At 39.1% G+C, this 18,010-nt stretch overlaps 2 pseudogenes; both read left to right on the top strand.

Annotated features, from left to right (window-relative positions):
- Positions 1-4,006: 4,006 nt before the first annotated feature.
- LOC141417239 (unconventional myosin-X-like) lies at positions 4,007-6,193 on the top strand (annotated as a pseudogene).
- A 10-nt stretch (positions 6,194-6,203) lies between these two features.
- On the top strand, positions 6,204-7,151 carry LOC141417238 (unconventional myosin-X-like; annotated as a pseudogene).
- Positions 7,152-18,010: the final 10,859 nt, after the last annotated feature.

The raw sequence follows: 18,010 nt of genomic DNA, 5'->3' as shown, positions 1-18,010 counted from the left end.
GCTCCTTTGTCAAAGACAAGTTGGTTAAAGTTGTGTGGTGTGTACTCTATTCTGTTCCACTGGTCTTCATGTCTGTTTTTGTGCCAGTACCATGCTGTTTTTATCATTATTGCTTTGTAATATAGTTTGAAGTCAGTTATCCTGGTACCTCCAGCATTGTTCTTTTGACTGAGTATTGCCTTGGCTATTCATGGCCTCTTGTGTTTCCATATAAATTTCTCAGTAGATTTTTCGATCTCTTTAATGAATGTCATTGGAATTTTGATGGGAATTGCATTAAACATGTAGATTACTTTTGGGAGTATAGACATTTTTACTATGTTGATTCTACCAATCCATGAACATGGGAGATCTCTCCACTTTCTATAGTGTTCCTCAATCTCTTTCTTCAGAAGTGTATAGTTTTCCTTGTAGAGGTCTTTCACATCTTTAGTTAGGTTCACACCTAGGTATTTGATTTTTTTTTGAGGCTATTGTAAATGGAATTGTTTTCATACATTCTTTTTAGGTTTGCACATTGTTAGTATATAGAAATGCTAATGATTTTTCTATGTTGATTTTATATCCTGCTACCTTGCTGTAGCTATTGATGATGTCTACAGTCTTCTGAGTAGAGTTTTTTGGGTCTTCAAGGTATAGTATCATGTCGCCTGCAAATAGGGATATTTTGACAGTTTCTTTACCTATTTGTATTCCTTTTATTCCTTCTTCTTGCCTAATTGCTCTGGCTAGGAATTCCAGTACTATGTTGAATAGGAGTGGAGATAGTGGGCATCCTTGTCTGGTTACTGATTTTAGAGGGAATGGTTTCAGTTTTTCTCCATTAAGTATAATGCTGGCTGTAAGTTTGTCATATATAGCTTTTATAATGTTGAGGTACTTTCCTTCTATTCTTAGTTTTCTTAGAGCTTTTATCATGAAATGGTGTTGGATCTTATCAAAGGCTTTTTCTGCATCTATTGAGATGATCAAGTGGTTTTTGTCTTTGCTTCTGTTAATGTGGTTTATTATGTTTATTGATTTTTGTATGTTGAACCACCCCTGCATCCCTGGGATGAAGCCTACTTGGTTGTGGTGAATAATCTTTTTGATGTGTTTTTGAATTTGGTTTGCCATTATTTTGTTGAGGATTTTTGCATCAATGTTCATTAAGGAGATTGGCCTATAGTTCTCCTTTTTGGAGGTGTCTTTGCCTGGTTTTGGGATAAGTGTAATACTGGCTTCATAAAATGTGTTTGGCAGTTTTCCTTCCCTTTCTACTTCATGGAACAGTTTAAGGATGATTGGTATGAGTTCTTCTTTAAAGGTCTGAGAGAATTCAGCAGAGAATCCATCAGGTCCTGGACTTTTCATTTTGGGGAGACTTTTGATTATTGCTTCAATTTCATTTTGTGTTATAGATCTATTCAGGTGATTAATTACCTCTTGGTTCAGTTTTGGATGATCATATGTATCTACCCAGCAAAACTGTCATTCAAAATAGATGGAGCAATGAAAGTCTTCCATGATAAGCAGAAACTAAAACAATATGTGACCACAAAGCCACCAACTTCTACACAATATACATTCTTCTCAGCAGCCCATGGAACCTTCTACAAAATAGTTCATATCCTACGGCACAAAGCAAGCCTCAGCAAATATAAGAAAATAGAAATTATGCCGTGCATACTATCTGATCACAATGCAGTAAAACTAGAACTCAACAACAAAAATAAAGACAAAAAACATGCAAATGGCTGGAAACTAAATAACTCCCTACTTAATGAACAATGGATCATTGACGAAATACAAGAGGAAATTAAAAAGTTCCTGGAAGTCAATTTAAATGAAGACACAACCTACCAGAACCTATGGGACACAGCAAAGGCAGTCCTGAGAGGAAAGTTTATAGCCATGAGTGCATATATTAAAAACACTGAAAGATCCCAAATCAATGACCTAATGATACATCTCCAACTCCTAGAAAAACAAGAACAAGCAAATCACAAAACAAATAGGAGAGAAATAATAAAAATAAGAGCTGAAATCAACGAAATAGAAACCAAAAACACCATACAAAGAATTAGTGAAACATAATTTTATAATCATAAGTAAATACTATTTACATTTTGTTGAAGGTATACTTTTTTTTTAAGTTGAGATCATTATCTACTTAATTTTGCAGCCTGTTTTTTTACATTATCCCAACTGAATTTCTGTTGCTTTTTTACTTTTAATTTTTATTAAGATATATTCATTGTATAGGAGGGATTCATTATAACATTTCTGAACAGGCTTACATGTACATTGGATAGATCACCCCACCATCTTCCCCACCCCTGGACCCTCTCCCCAATCCATTTAAAGCAATTAGAAGAGATTGCATTGTTCTTTTACATATATGCTTATGAAGTCCATCGACCATTTTCCAGCACTTTAATTCATTCTCCCCCCTTCTTTAATTTATTATGAGATAAATTCCTATACTCTTTTTCCTAACCAGTATTCTGTCAGTGTCTAAATTGTGGAGTCAATTTTCTATTAATGGACTGTTTCTTTTATTTGTGTTTGTAAATAATGCTGCTGTATTATTCATATACTCAAAAACTATTTCCTTAAGCTCTTGAATGTTTACTTGCAAAATCTGAATATTTTTACCTTGTTATGACCTTGTTGTAGACATATACACATCTCCAAGTTGCTTTTCATTAAGACCCACAACAAACAATATTTTTGCAGTATATATAACAAGGAATATGTAGCTTTAATATACAAAGAGCGCTTACAAATCAATAAAATGTTTTGGTATAAAAATAAGCAAAACAGGACAGGTGCAGTGGCTCACACCTGTAATTGCAGCTACTTGGGAGGCAGAGATCCAAGAGGATTGTGGCTCAGGGCCAGCCCAGGCCAAAAGTTAGTGAGACTCCATCTCAACTAATATCTGGGCATGGTGGCATGCAGCCTCATCCTAGCAATCCAAAAAGTGTAAGTAATTATATGGTGGGCAGGCCAGCCTGGGCCAAAACACGTGAACCTACTTGAAAAATCACAAAAGCAAAAAGGGATGAGGGTGTGGATCTGCCTAGCAAGTGCAAGGCCCTGATTCAAAGTCTAGTAGCACCAAAATAGAAAAATATGAGTAAAACTCATAAACAAGAAATTTACAAAAGGTGAAATTCAAACACACAAAAAACTGACATTCTCTATAATAGTATAATCAAAGAAATGCAACTTAAAATGATGAAAATTTTCTCAGTGTGAAGATTGAACTGGTTGTTTGGAGCAATGTTACTTTTCCCCCCTTTTTTCTTGATTTAAATAATATTTATTTATTCATTTAGGCTTTCATCATGTAGCCCAGGTTTGCTTTGAAATCCCAGTTTAGGCCAGACTGTCCTCAATACTCTTGATCTTCCTGCCTCAACTTCCCAAATACTGGGATTAGAGGCATGCATACCATACCTGGCTTGTGGCTTGCATTGCTTTTAAACACATCGCAGTATCTGAGAAGAAACTGCCATTAACATACTCTGTGGCAGGGAGTTCAGACTGTTACAGCCTTTTTTTCAGGGAAGGACATTCTTATCATGTCTTCTTTATTTAACTTTTAATTGCCTGACCTGACACACACACACACACACACACACACACACACACACACACACACACATGTAAATATAAAGAAAGAAATGTACACACACATATAAACCTTTTGAAATCAAAGTGGAAGTGAGGAGAGTAGGACAATGGCTGGGCCTGTCCCATGATCAGTCTTTTCTTCACTCAGTCATTTCTTTCACTCAGCACCATTTTCTTATGTCTAAGGGCACAGGATCAAAGCTGCCCTGGTCACCCCTGTAATCACAGCTTCCTGCTGTACCACTCCCCCAGGCCTGGAGTACCATTAACCACACTGCTTCCTGATATCTCTGACCAGACCAGCCTCCTCACCCCCATAAGGCATTCTTGACTGGCTGCTCTGTAATGGAGGCCTGGCCTCAGCCTCTGCCTTCAGCTCTGCTGGATGCCAGACCAGTTTGATCAGACAGCTGTGCTAAACCAGCTGTGGTACTCAAGGATGCTGAGTGAGGATTCACAAAGCAGGGTATGTGATGTGAAAACCCTTTCAGGATTTTTACAAAAGGTATAAAATGCAAATGAAGAAAGTGGCTTGGCCAGAGGACACTGAGGAAATGCAGCTTTATGATTCCTCCAATAGCAAGTGGCAGCTGGGGAAGACCAAAGTCTTCTTTCCAAAATCCTTGGAGCAGAAACTGGAGAAACTGCAGGAGGAAGAAGTTTACCAGGCATTTATGGGGATCCAGGTCCACATCTTGGGCAACCTAGGATAAAAGAAATATCGAAGGTCCTTTATGGTGTGGTGACAAAACAAAAGAATTATACAGCCTTCATTATGAGGAAGATATTTTTGCACCTGAAAAAAAGAAGCTGTAGTGTTTCAGCAGCATCTCAGAGGCCAGTTTGAGCATAGAGTTTATAGGCAATTGCTGGCAGAGAACAGGATCAAGAAGAAAGGAAGAAGCCTGAGGAAGAAGAGAAGATAAAAATGGAAAAAAATAAGACAGAGAGACCACAAAAAGAAGCTGAACTCAGTGCCCAGCAGGAGGAAGAGGCAAGAATCAACAAGAACTGGAAGCCCTGCAGAAGAGTAACAAGGAAGCAGAAGAAGAGGTGACCCAGGAACTGAAGAAGCAGAAGGAAAACAAGCAGGTGGAGGAGACACTGCACCTAGAGAAGGAGAACCTTCAGTGCATGAAGGAGTGGCAGGATCTGTCTATGACCTAGGCCTCCCTACAGAAGCAGCAGTAGCTGCAGAAGGAGGAGCTGTGGGGCTTGGAGGAGGAGGCCTGTGTGGTGGCTCCAGAGTTTCTGGAGTCCCTCAACTTTGAGGAGATCTACCATTGTGTCCGCAACATCTAGTGGTTCCTGTCAGTGGGGAATGAGTTTTCTGGGGAATTTGGTGAAATTTGGGAAAGCGCAAATGCAAAGAAGCCCAACTTCAATTTTGCCAGTTATACCCCAAGGAGGAGGTGGATGAGGGTTTTCAGACTGACTAGGACTCCTGTAAGGACTTCCCCCAACACCGGTGAGCATGTCCACTCCAACCAGTGAACATGTGGCATCCGGACCAGCAACAACTCCTCAGAGAAGGACTCCGGCATGAATGATGGAGTGGTGGCCACCAGACCCAGCATCATCAACTGGTGTTGAGTGCCTTGGGCGTACAGGACAACTGCAGCCTGCAGGAATCTTCCAGGGGACAGTCTACCTACTGCCAGCCCAGGGCACCAGTGACCTGCCCTCCCACAAAGCACCAGAACAACTAAGAGGATGGCGATATTCAACTCTGGCAGCAGTGTGATGTGCACAGACTACCAGTGCTCTTTGTGCTCTGTGGGGACCTCTGACAGCTCTGGAGTCATCAGGTTCAGTTCAGAGCACAGTCCTCTTTGCAGATAGTGAGAAGGACTTTGACTCAGGGTTTGATAGGAACAATGACCTTTCTTGCCAATGTGACTCTGTGTAAAGCTTTGACACACTGTCTTACTTCCACACCTTTCTGTACATGAAAAGTGGCTTAATGAACTCCTGGAAACTCCACTGATGTTTCTTCAAGAATGGGACCTTTCTGTGGTTCCACTCAAAGCAGGAGGCTCCCAAGCAAGGCTAGCACCACAAAAGAGCCTAGACTCCTCCATGCTCTCCAGAAGAAACTAGAAAAAGTGCTGGTTTGTTCTCTGACAGTCCAAGCTAATGAAGTTGGAAAACGACAGTGAGGAGAAGCTCAAGGGCACTGTGGAAGCCCAGATAGCCAAAGGATCAGGGACAGCACCAGCAAAGAGAATGGGATTGATACTATTATGACCTATAGAACTTTCCACCTGATCTCCAAATGAAGATGCCAGCAAAATGGGATCTGGTCCACACATCCACAGACCAGGAGATTCAGGAGATGCACGAGGAGCAAGCAGATCCATAAAATGGTGTGGGCATGTTGAATGTGGGGTTGATTGATTCTGTGTGTGCCTCTGACAGCCCTGATAGGCCCAATTTGATTGTTGTCATCACTGCCAGCTGGGTGCTGCACTGCAATGCCAGTATGCCCAAAGAGATGTACCACTGAATAACACTGTTGCAGACATTCAAGTGGAAGACCAGGGTGAAGGGCTAGGAATTCAACATGAGAGCACTTCTATTGACTCTATACCAAGCTACTCTATGTGGTCACTGTGTGGTCCAGCACCATTCAAAACATGGACCCAATCAACACCCAGCAACGGGTCCAAGATATCAACAAGAACAGCCTGAACTCGGGCACAGTGGAGCAGATCTACAAGCAGAACTGACCCTTCCATATACGCATCACCCCCTGCACTACTGGCTCTGGCCCCGTCCCTGTGGGGACATTAATCTCAACTTGCTCAAAGACAAAGTTTAGACAACCCTTCAGAATAAAGCCATAAAGATATCCAACTCCATCCAGCAAATGGAATCAATGTCTGACCCCATCCTGATAATCCAGGGCATCCTGCAGATGGGGCACAACCTCTGACTTCTATGGGCTGAGCTGTACTGTCAGCTTATCATACAAACAAAACAAGGTGCCACATCCTGGCAGCACAGGTAACCTGTAGAGCTGGCAGGTCCTGATGTGCCTGAGGTGCACCTTCCTTCCCAGTATCTTAAGTTCCACCTGAAAAGAATATGAGGAACAGTTTCCAGGAACTGAGAGGGAAAAATACACCGTCTTCATCTACAAATCTCTTAAGAAAACCAATTGTAGAGAGTTTGTGTCTTCTTGAGATGAAATTGAACCTCTGATCCACAGGCAAGAAATGACATCCTCGGTGTACTGCCATGGGGGAGGCTCCTGGAAGGTCACCATCAACTCCCATACCACAGCTGAAGAAATAGTGGAGAAGCTGATCCAAGGCCTTGCCATGGATGATAGCAGAAATTTATTCACCTTGTTTGAATACAATGGACTTGTGGACAAGACCACTGAATGCTGAACCATCTTAGCTTGTGTTTCAGCAAAGTTTGAAAAGCTGGCTGCCACATCAGAAGCAGGGAATTTACCTTGGAAGTTCTGCTTCACACTTTACTGCTTTCTTGATGTGGACAGTGTGCCAAAAGACAGCATTTAATTTATTGCTCTGTCAAGTTCAATGATCATGTACTAAGCTGTCAACCTTAACAGTCTCCATAATTTCCAAAGTTTACTACTCTTAGATGACACATTCCTTAAAAAAGAAAGAGAGAAAAATTGTACTACCACCAAACAGTCAGAAGTTACTTAACTTATAGAACCAACCCTAGTAGATCTCACCTATCTTATTGAAGGCAAGTGTTTCCCCCTTCTGGGAAGACTTGCAGAGCTTGGAAATAGGGCATGTATCCATCAGTTATGCACTAACCTCCCAGCCTGATTCCCTTAAGATGATGGAAGGTGAGGGAGTGGGGAGGGGAGAGGAGAGCAGAAGGAGACAGTCTGTTTTAGTTGGAGGGCTGCTGGCAGCCTTTTTGTGGACATGTATTAACTTTTTGCTTTCTTTCATCTTTTAAATGTGTGTGCTTACCCATGCAAGCATGTGTTCATAAACTCAACACTTTAATTACTGTTTCATGAACATTAAACACAAAGGAGGGTACATCAATATAAACAGTCTGTGTATTTTAATAGTTCAGAGTTATAGTCATGAGTTGTTTCTTTATAAGGTGGATTTATAAACAAACAAGAATCCTGGATTTTCCTGTCTTTGATGCATTTTGTAAAAAACAGGTCTTGACTAAGTTTGGTTTTACATGCAGAAAAGTCTGCAAATCTGGGTCTGCTGTATTACAAACAGATCTGCAACCTACAAGATATCTGTATTTATAAACCACTCTTTAACTGCTGGCTTCTGCACTGTTTTTAGAACAATATGAAGTCATTTTGGAGTCTTCCATTTCTAATGAGTTATTTTTTTCTTTGAAGGTTAGCTTATATCACTTTGTATAGATTGCAGTTATGACCATGTTGAATATGGGGGAAAGCTGCTGCATTCCTGAAGGGTGTGACACATGAACAGATCCTTAAAACACAATGGCATTGAATGCTGAGGCTCTAATAAAATATACATGAATTATCTCAACTTTATAATGGTCTGAATAAAGCAATCAACAGTTTTTTTAACCAGAAAAAAAATAATCTGTACTTGGACTTTCACTTTTATATGGAAAAATTGTAAAGAGTTGGGCCTTCTAAATCCATTTGCAAGGAAAAATTAAATTTGTCTTATGCCTTCATGGACAACTATGTGAAAGTACTGTTTGTTGGCTCACAGAAAGTCTGACAATAAGAGATACGAGCTAAAAACAAAAACAAAACCAAAAGTATTCTGAAAAACAATAGCACCTTTACACAAAGAATAAAGACTCATTTTTGTTATTATTCTGTAAACAGTACAGTATAAACTACTTACATAACATCTAAATTGTTTTAGGTATTACAAGTAATCTAGATCTTAAAGTACATGGGAGGATTTGTATAGATTAGTTGCAAATAATGTGGCATTTTATATAAGGTACTGAACTTGTGTGGGTTGTGGTATCAAAGGCAGCAATTGGAACAAATCTGAAACACACCTGATAACCAACTCATAGCTATGGTGTTAGAAATCTCATTTTCCTTGGGGTCCTGTGATCCCTGTCTTCAGTTGTGGTGTTGGGTTCATAATTGCCTGTGTGTTTCTTGCTGCAGCCTGCTTTAGATGTGCTGTTAGATCCACATTTGCCCTTGTGTTTTTGTTAGCAACCCAAGGCATTTTATAAGTTATTTCTTTGTGGCTGTAAGCAACATACTTGAGAGATTACTTTCAAAGAAGGAATAATTTAATTTGGCTCATTGATTTAAAGTGTTTGATCCATGATCATGTGGTCCAATGTGCTGAACATCATGGTGGAAAGATTGTGTGGAAGAAGGAAACTATTCACCTCATAGTGTACAGGATGCAGAGAGTGAGGAAGGGACTAGAAACCAGGTGTAAACTTCAACATCTTCCCCACCGTGATGTACTTCCTCTAAGTATATACCCCATCTCCTGAAGTTTCTTCAACTCCAAACTATAGCACCACCAATTGGAAATGAAGTGCTCCACAATGGAGTCTATGTGAGACATTTCTGAACAGTCATGCCATCTCATAATGCAAAATGCATTTAGACCAGTGTGAACAGTCCCCAGTATCTTAAGAGTTTCATCATTGTTCAAAATTCTAAATCCAGATATTCTCCTGAGAATCAAGGCAGATACCATTAGAACATTAAGTCCTGTAGAACCAAGGCCAGCATAAAGAACATGTGGTAGTATGAGCTATGCCACAATGAGTTCAGGCAGTTTTGCCCCTGAGGATGTGTCATGTGCAGCCCAAGTGATCTATCTTTTGGACTGCTTCACTTGTTACCTATGTCATTCTTTGGCAAAATCTTCATATTTCTGGTATGTCCAAAATTCTGGGGTCTCCATTGCAGGTTAGGCTTCTCCCTCATAGCTCTACACATCACCTCATGGGCTGCCTGCAGTAAATTTTACTCCGTTGTACTTCACCTCTCCTACAAGGCCTCCTTTGAGGACTAAATGACAGCCTCTATGATGCCATAACTTTTGAATTCTGCATGCCTACAAAACAAGAATGACATGGATGACATCAAGGTGCATTATCACAATAGCCAGCCACAAGGACTCCTTCAGACACTACTTTAGTGGACTCTGGATGACTGGGTAGGTGAACATGGGGAAATCAATCCTGAGGTATCATTGTATGCGTAGTACACCCTAGAAGGGTTCTATTTACAAGGGATTGTTTTTCAAATGAGTTTACTCATTCACATCCATGAGCCTGTGGTGATTGGAGTCTGGCCAACCCCAGACATGCCCTCAAAGAATCTTTTTTGCATACATGGCTTCTTTTTCTTGGGACTAAATTCTTCTGAAACCATACCTTCCTTAGTCCCAACTTTGCCTGGGCATTTCTGATCAAAATGCTTCTTTTTCCAGTCTTTCTGCTTTTCTTTTTGCTTCCAGTACTCACTGAAAATCTGGCTAAAGGCAGAAAGCACTATCTACTTGATAGCCTGGACATTTAGTCTATCACCTTTAAACTGAGACTAATCCCTGTACTTGATTCCAAATCACTCTCACACAAAGTCAGAATTCATGGATAAATGTAGAAAGATGCTTCACCATATGTAGCATGCCTGGTCTGTACTCCATTTCACACTAGAGACCTTGCTGCTACCTGAATCCTTGTGAAACCCACCCTCCCTGTTCACATTCCTATCAGCATTTGGGTTTTGTCAGCCTTTCAGCCCTGCTAACAGGATCCTAGGCTCTCTCTAGCCTTCTTAAAAATAACTTTTCCTTTTGGAAACTAGATCTAAAGGCTTCTGAATCATATAATCATAGCAAAAACCTATTTCTTTGGAACATTTTTACAATTAGTTAATTTGTGTAGCTGTGCCTACAATACCCAAGAGAAAAATGTAAGTGAATAAATCATTTATTTACTTTTATAAATTTTTATTAGGATATATACAAGAGGGTTATTCATCATGACAATTCTGATTAGACTTATATTGCACATTAGTTAAATTGCCCCCCATCATCTCTCTTCCCAACCCCTCCACATCCCACTTAAAGCAATTGCAAGAGGTTTGTTTGTTCTGTTCCTTATAGGTATATGAAGCCCATCAACCATATACAGTCACCTTAATTTCCTTCATTTACCTTCTCCTCTCACATTAGTACCCACCACACACTGTACCTATTTTACAGTACTATATTTCATTATTGATTTTTAAGTTGATGTTCAAAGGGGGTTCTCAATTCAATTCAATGTATGCCCAGTGTGGATATACCTTACTTTGGTCCATTCAACTCCTTCCATTACTCTCTCTTACCCATTTACCTCCCTTCCCCATTTTTCAACAGATTTTATTGTGGGCCAGTGTCAAGAGTTCTTGCCTTCAAAGGCCAAAGAATTGACTCATGAGGCAGCAGAATGACTCATGGTACAACAAGGTCAGTGCACAAAGAAGGACTTATTAGAGAAAGAAAAGGCTATTGCTAGAGCAGTGCAGTGGAGCCCAGAAACCAGTGGCTCCCCACTGAGATGAAGGCTGGGGCATTTTATAGAAGCTTTAACTTCGGGTTAGGGTAAGGGTTAGTGGGTTCTTTCCAATCAGTCATAGATTCACGCATGCAGGCTCTCTTCAATGAGCTGTTCTGATTGCCCCTTTTTGATGGGAAACAACCTTGAGGACACTTTGCTTATCAGCCCCATGGCAGATTTATGAGTTCATGTATCTCCTTTTCAGGGTGCATGGCTCATAGTGCTGTCCATGGGGGATGGGATACTGACTCACTCATCTGTCCTTTAGGTTACTAGACCCAACAGTTTCAATATACATCATATCTTCAGCTTCACATTTAATATTTTATATTACTGATGCTCTATCATTCTCTTTTCCTTTCTCTCTTTCCCCAAGTTCCATAGAATAATTTCACTATTACAATTATGTTCTACATCTGAGTTTGTATATGATCATGCTTCCTTGTTCATATATGTTTATCTTTCGGATCTATCTTCCACATATGAGACAATCATTTAATTTGGCTTACAGGGTCAGAGTGTTCCATAAATTGTCATGTGTGTCCATATACTTGGGCTGAACATCATGTCAGCATGAGGATGTGTAGGAGGAGAATGTTCACTCCTGGTAGATAAGAAGCAGAGGAGTGAAGAAGGAACTGTACAACAGGTATAACCTTCAAAAGCACACCTTTTGTGATGACCTCATCCAACCAGGCCCTCATGTTAATGTTTCAAGAACTTCCCAAATAGCACCACCAGCTTGTGAGAATGAGTGTGGGGTAGGACATTTCCTGTTCATTCTACAAGAGACTTGTGTAAAGAAAGTCCTCTGTGCAGGTATGATCAGCTACATCCCATTGGAAAAAATCCTAAATCAGAGGCAGGGAAAAGGAGGGCCACACCCTAAAATTAGGAAGACATTGTCACTATGGTACTGGGGTGTGGTTGTCATAGAGGTAAGAACTGGGACCAAGAATCACATCCAGTCTCAAACCATAGGATCCACCTAGTTTTACTGTTTAGTCTCTTGTTTTTTCTAGTCTTTAAATGTCTGATAAATATTACCTTTAAAGTCTGCCATAAACTCAAGTAAAGTTCACACACACCTGGTCAAACCTCCACTTCCTCTTTTACTGTGCCCTAATTATTTCTTCAAGAGTATTGATCAAGATAGCAGTTGTAAATATCTGATTTGGAGGGCTATGTAATTTATGATCTCCAAATGACCCCAACTATCCCTATGTATAGAAACTCCTGAAAAGAATAAATATGAATGGCTAAAAGCTGTAGCATAGTTTATATATATATATATATATATATATATATATATATATATATATATGTATATGTATATATATAATCAAGAAAACGATGGGATATTATCATCTAGGTCAAGTTAGAATGGTTTTTTTCAAAAAGCAAAAAATAACAAATGCTGGTGAGGATAAGGAGTAAAGAAAATTTTATATCAGTAGTACAGATGTAATTTAGTATATCTAGTAATCAAAACACAATGGAGAATTAAAAAACACAAACATCAAAAATGTCAAAAGATCAAGATTACTCACTACTGCGTGTATATTCAAGGAAATGAAATGAGTACTTTGGGGATATATCTGGAGCCCCATATATGTTCAGTGCTATACACAATAGCCAAGATAAAGAATCATCATTGAAAAAACAGATTTCCAAAAGGGGTACACATACACAATGAAATATTTTCAGCAACAATTGATTAAATGTGGTGATTGGCAGCAACATGTGTGGACCTTGAAGACACAATTTTAAATGAAATAAGCAAGGGGGAAGAAGAAATAAACCATATATTCTCACTCATTTGTGGAAACTAAAAGAGTTGACCACATTGAAGCTGAGAGTAGACCAGAGTTTATTACAGGTTAGGAAGGGTTTGGGGGAGAAGGAATAGAAAAAGACTGGAATAACAGGTACTTAAATACTGTAATGAGGGAATTAGTTCTAATGATGAAGCACAGAAGGGGTGACTATAGTCCTCAACAATTTCTTACACATTTCCAAATATCTAGAGTAGTGTTTGAAAGTTTTCAACATACACAAATGATAATATTAGCATTAAAGGGAATGCTGATTACTAGATTTGATCATTAGAGATTATATTCACGTCTCAAATTATTACTATTCTCATATGAAACAATTATTTGCCCATAAAATGTCAAAAGTAGTTGCTGGGCTTGGTGGCACATCTCTGTGGTCCTAGTATTTGTGAGCCTGAGTCATGAGGATTGTGAGTTCAAAGACAAACTAGTTTACCAAGCAAATTCAAGGCCAAAATGAGGACACAGTAAATCCCTCTTTAAAGTAAAAAAAAAGAGGAAGAATATAAACTAAGGACTGGGGATGTAGCTCAGAGGTACAGAGGTGCAGAGCTTAGCTAGCATATATGTGGCCCTGGTTTTATGCCCTGCACACAGGATGGTATACTTATTAAAAAGGAAAAAAAATATACAGTGTTCTTTGTTTTCCATCTGTGTTTAACTCCAAAGAAAATCCTTGATTTCTCAGTATGCATAGAGTTCAGTACTCTACTATGAATTTTTCAAACAATATCACTCAACTTCTCCTAACAACAGGCAATTTTCAACAGCTGTCACAGTTTCACTTTATCCATAAATCAAATGTATTAAATATTACCTTTTGGGGAGCACACTGCTTTTGGGGAGACACATATTCATACACTTTAGGGCAGAGACACAGTCAGCAGATCACACACCTACTTACACAAAACGTATCTCAGGAGAATGACTGAGAGATTTACCACATCAACTGAGTTGTATATTGCTAAAGCAGAAATTTAGAATTTTAGTTTTTGAAATTTCCTTTTGACTTGGGCATGACCCAAATGTTAGTGCAACAGCCTGGCAAGCATGAGGCACTGAGTTCAGAATCCAAGAAGTACAAAAAACCTTTACCTAAATATTTTGACACATCACTTGTTCTAGAAATTCTTAATGATAACAGTAAGGAGAAAAATCTCATTTTTAAAGTTAAATCTAAATGTGACAAGACTGAAGTTGTAGTGGAAGTCACAGACTACTGCTCCTTCAAGCACAGCTTGTGAGTGCCCTCATATGACCTGTGGAGGGAGGTAAACTAGCTCAGATTAAACTAAAAGGCAACATCTAACCTGAGGTACTGGTAAAGGTTCAGGTATAGCCCATATCAAACCGGTGGTCTTCCACATGACAGGTGTTGAGGACTTGAGGTCCAGACTCTTCCTCAGTTTAACAGGGACAAGCCTGACTCCTCAGATGCCAGCTCCTGGTGCCCTGCTACAATATATTGAAGTCCAGGCACAATGGAAGGGACTGGTCATAGTAGCATGACATTGTCTGTAAAATAAGAATTACATTAAAGTACATGTCCAGAAGGTGCTCAGGCCCCTGGTGAAAGCTGCCAAGGACAGCCCTGAGCCCCTTCTTCAAGAAGGCATAGCTACCTTACTGGACAGCTATAGTCCATACTATTTATACTTCACCACTTCTATTACTAAAGCTTTAAGGAATATAAAAGGCAGTTTAGTGAATATACAAAAAGTAAAACTTTATTGTATTAATAATGTAATAATATTTAATTTTAGTCATATGCCCACACTCATATTTCTCTCATGTAGGACTAGCAGAGCAGCAAGGTTATGGAACTTGGCACTGGAAAAGCCTTTTCACCCTTCTTCTCTAACTTTGATGTTAATACAAGTAGGAATAGAAATCTAAATTAATAATCTCTTTGGAAACTAGGCCCAGAAGTTCACACCTGTAATGCAATATCTGCTAGTGTTGCTGTTATCTGGAGGAGACTGGTTCAAGGTCAAGCAGACAGATTGTTCCCTCTCAATGGAACAATCTGGGCATCGTGTTATCATCCGATTTACTGTGAGGAATTTAGAATAGTCAAATTGCAGTCCAGGCTCAACTAGGCAAAAGCTAAGACCTACTCCCAAACAACCAGTTAAATGACTGGAGGAACTGATCAGGTGAAAAAGCACTTGCCTAGCAAATGCCAAGCCCGGAGTTCAAACCCTTAAATCACAAAAAAAGAAAATAAACATAACCACACCAACAAAAACAAGCACAGAAGAAAATCTATTTAAGGGAAAGAAAAGAAAGGAGAAGGAGGAGGGAGAAAAAGAGAGAGCAGAGTTCCATTGTCCCAGTGATTCCAGTGAGATTCTTTCATTGCCTATCATTGTACCCAGGTCCTCATTTAGGCTTTTTATGACTGTGTAATAATCCTAACACCTAGTGGCTTAAAATGTCCTTTTTATTACACCCCTCCACCCCTGCTGCCAGATGATTCTGTGAGTTTCCTCAGCTGGGCCAATTTTTGGTTCCTTGGGATGTGGATTTCAGTTGTATTAATCTGCGTTTTGCTATTCCAGTGTTTCTTGCCCACAGCTGACTGGGATGCTGGTTGGTGGTTGGCAGCTCAGGAGGTTGGTAGTTATAGTATTTTTCCATGAGGCTTGTGATTTTCACAATGTGGAAGCTAAGTTCTAAGATTTCCCAGAGTATGAAAAGCAAAGCTGCCAATCCTCTCAAAGTTTACAAATTGAACTGGCGTGTTGTGTTTCCCTTTCCAGTGTTTCAGATTTTTTTCACTTTGAATTTAAAATTTCTAGGAAAATCTTCATCTTACATCTGATATTACCCCATTTGAGATCCTGCAAATTCTTGTATATTCCATGACTCACTATATAACTCACTATATTTTCTTCTTGCTTTGTCTGCTTCCTAGAATTCTTGCCATCTCATTGGTTTCATTTTTGATCCTTTGCTTGTTTATTTTGTTGTTTTCTTTTTTCTTTTTGTTTTGCCTCTTTTTCTTATATTCATTGAACCAGAGTGGACAGGAAAGTTTTTAGTCAGCTATCATCATTATAATGAAATACTTAACATAGGCTACTTATAAAGTAGTGAGATGAATTTAGTTCACAGATATTGAGGTTCAAGTACAAAATTTGGTGCCCATTGCTTTGGGTCATGGTGGGTACCAATGCCTATAACATGTTGCAGAGTGAGCAGAAAACATAGAGAGAGGAGATGCGTCAGTTACCACAGTTGTATATTGATTCTCTTTCAAATAGCCTAGTTGTTCTTTCATGTATATTTCTTAGGAAGATTTTATTAATATTAAAATCATAAAGCTCTCACACACAAAAAGCATAAAAAAACCATCCTGAATAGACCAAAATTTCTTATTCAAATTTTTCTCAACATTATTCCATTATCTTCTTCATTTACTGCTGCTCTGGATAGATAGGTAAGGCCTGAATACACACACACATACACATACACACACAGAAACATACATACACATACACACATACAAACATACACACACAAAAATACATACACACATACACAGACTCACACAAACAAACATATACACACATACAAACACACACTCATACACACACATAAAGCATACACACAAACACACACACAAACATACATATACACACAAACACGTACACAAATAAACACACATATACACACATACTCATACACACATACACAAACGCACACATACACACACACATACACAGACACAAACACACATACACAGAGGCACAGACACACACACATACACACACAAACACACATACATACACACATACAAAAATATACATACACATATACAAACAACACACATACAGATACACACATACACTCACATACACACACATACAAAAACACACATTCACATACAACCATATACACACAAACGTACACACATATATATACCCATACACAGAAACACACACATACACACATGTGCAAACACAAACACATGTACATACACACATACACACACATACTCAAACATACACACACATGGGCATACACACACACTAATACAAACATACACACAAACACACATATACACATACACACAAACCACACACACACATACAGACACAAACACACACATACACACATGCAAACACATACACACACAAACATGCATACACACATACACAAACACACACAAAAACAAACACATATACACATGCACAAACACACACACATACAAACATGCATAAACAAACACAAACAAAAATACACACATACACACAGACACATACACAGAAACATACAAACACACATATAATCACACAAACACATACACATGCACACAGGCACACAAATACAAATACACACATACACATGCGAAATACACATACACATGTACACATACACATACACAAACATACACACGTACACATGCATACACACGCATACACACAGAAACACAAATACACACATACACAAACACATACCTACACTTACACACAGAAACACACATACACACACACACACATACACAAACAATCACATACACAGAGTCACACAGGCACGCACATATACACACACATATGCACATACACAGAGAAACACATACACACATATACACACATGTGCAGACACAGACACACATAACACAAACACAAACACATACACACGCATACATCTACATACACTCACACACTTACACACAGGCACACACAGAAACACACACACATACACAAAACACATGTACACACATACACACACAAGCACATGCAAACACACACACACATATTTACACAAACACACATACAAACCACATGCACATACACATATACACACATACACACACAAACACACATACACACATACTCACACAAACACATACACACATACACACAAACACAGAAACACACACACAAACACCTACACACATAAGCACACATACACACAAACACATACACATACACACACAAACACACCTACACACATTTACACACACATACACACAAAACACACAAAGATACACAGACACATACGTACACACATAA

The sequence above is a fragment of the Castor canadensis genome, chromosome 15 (genome assembly GCF_047511655.1).
Source record: "Castor canadensis chromosome 15, mCasCan1.hap1v2, whole genome shotgun sequence".
Classification (NCBI taxonomy): Eukaryota; Metazoa; Chordata; class Mammalia; order Rodentia; family Castoridae; genus Castor; species Castor canadensis.
This window is presented reverse-complemented; position numbering and strand designations above follow the sequence as displayed.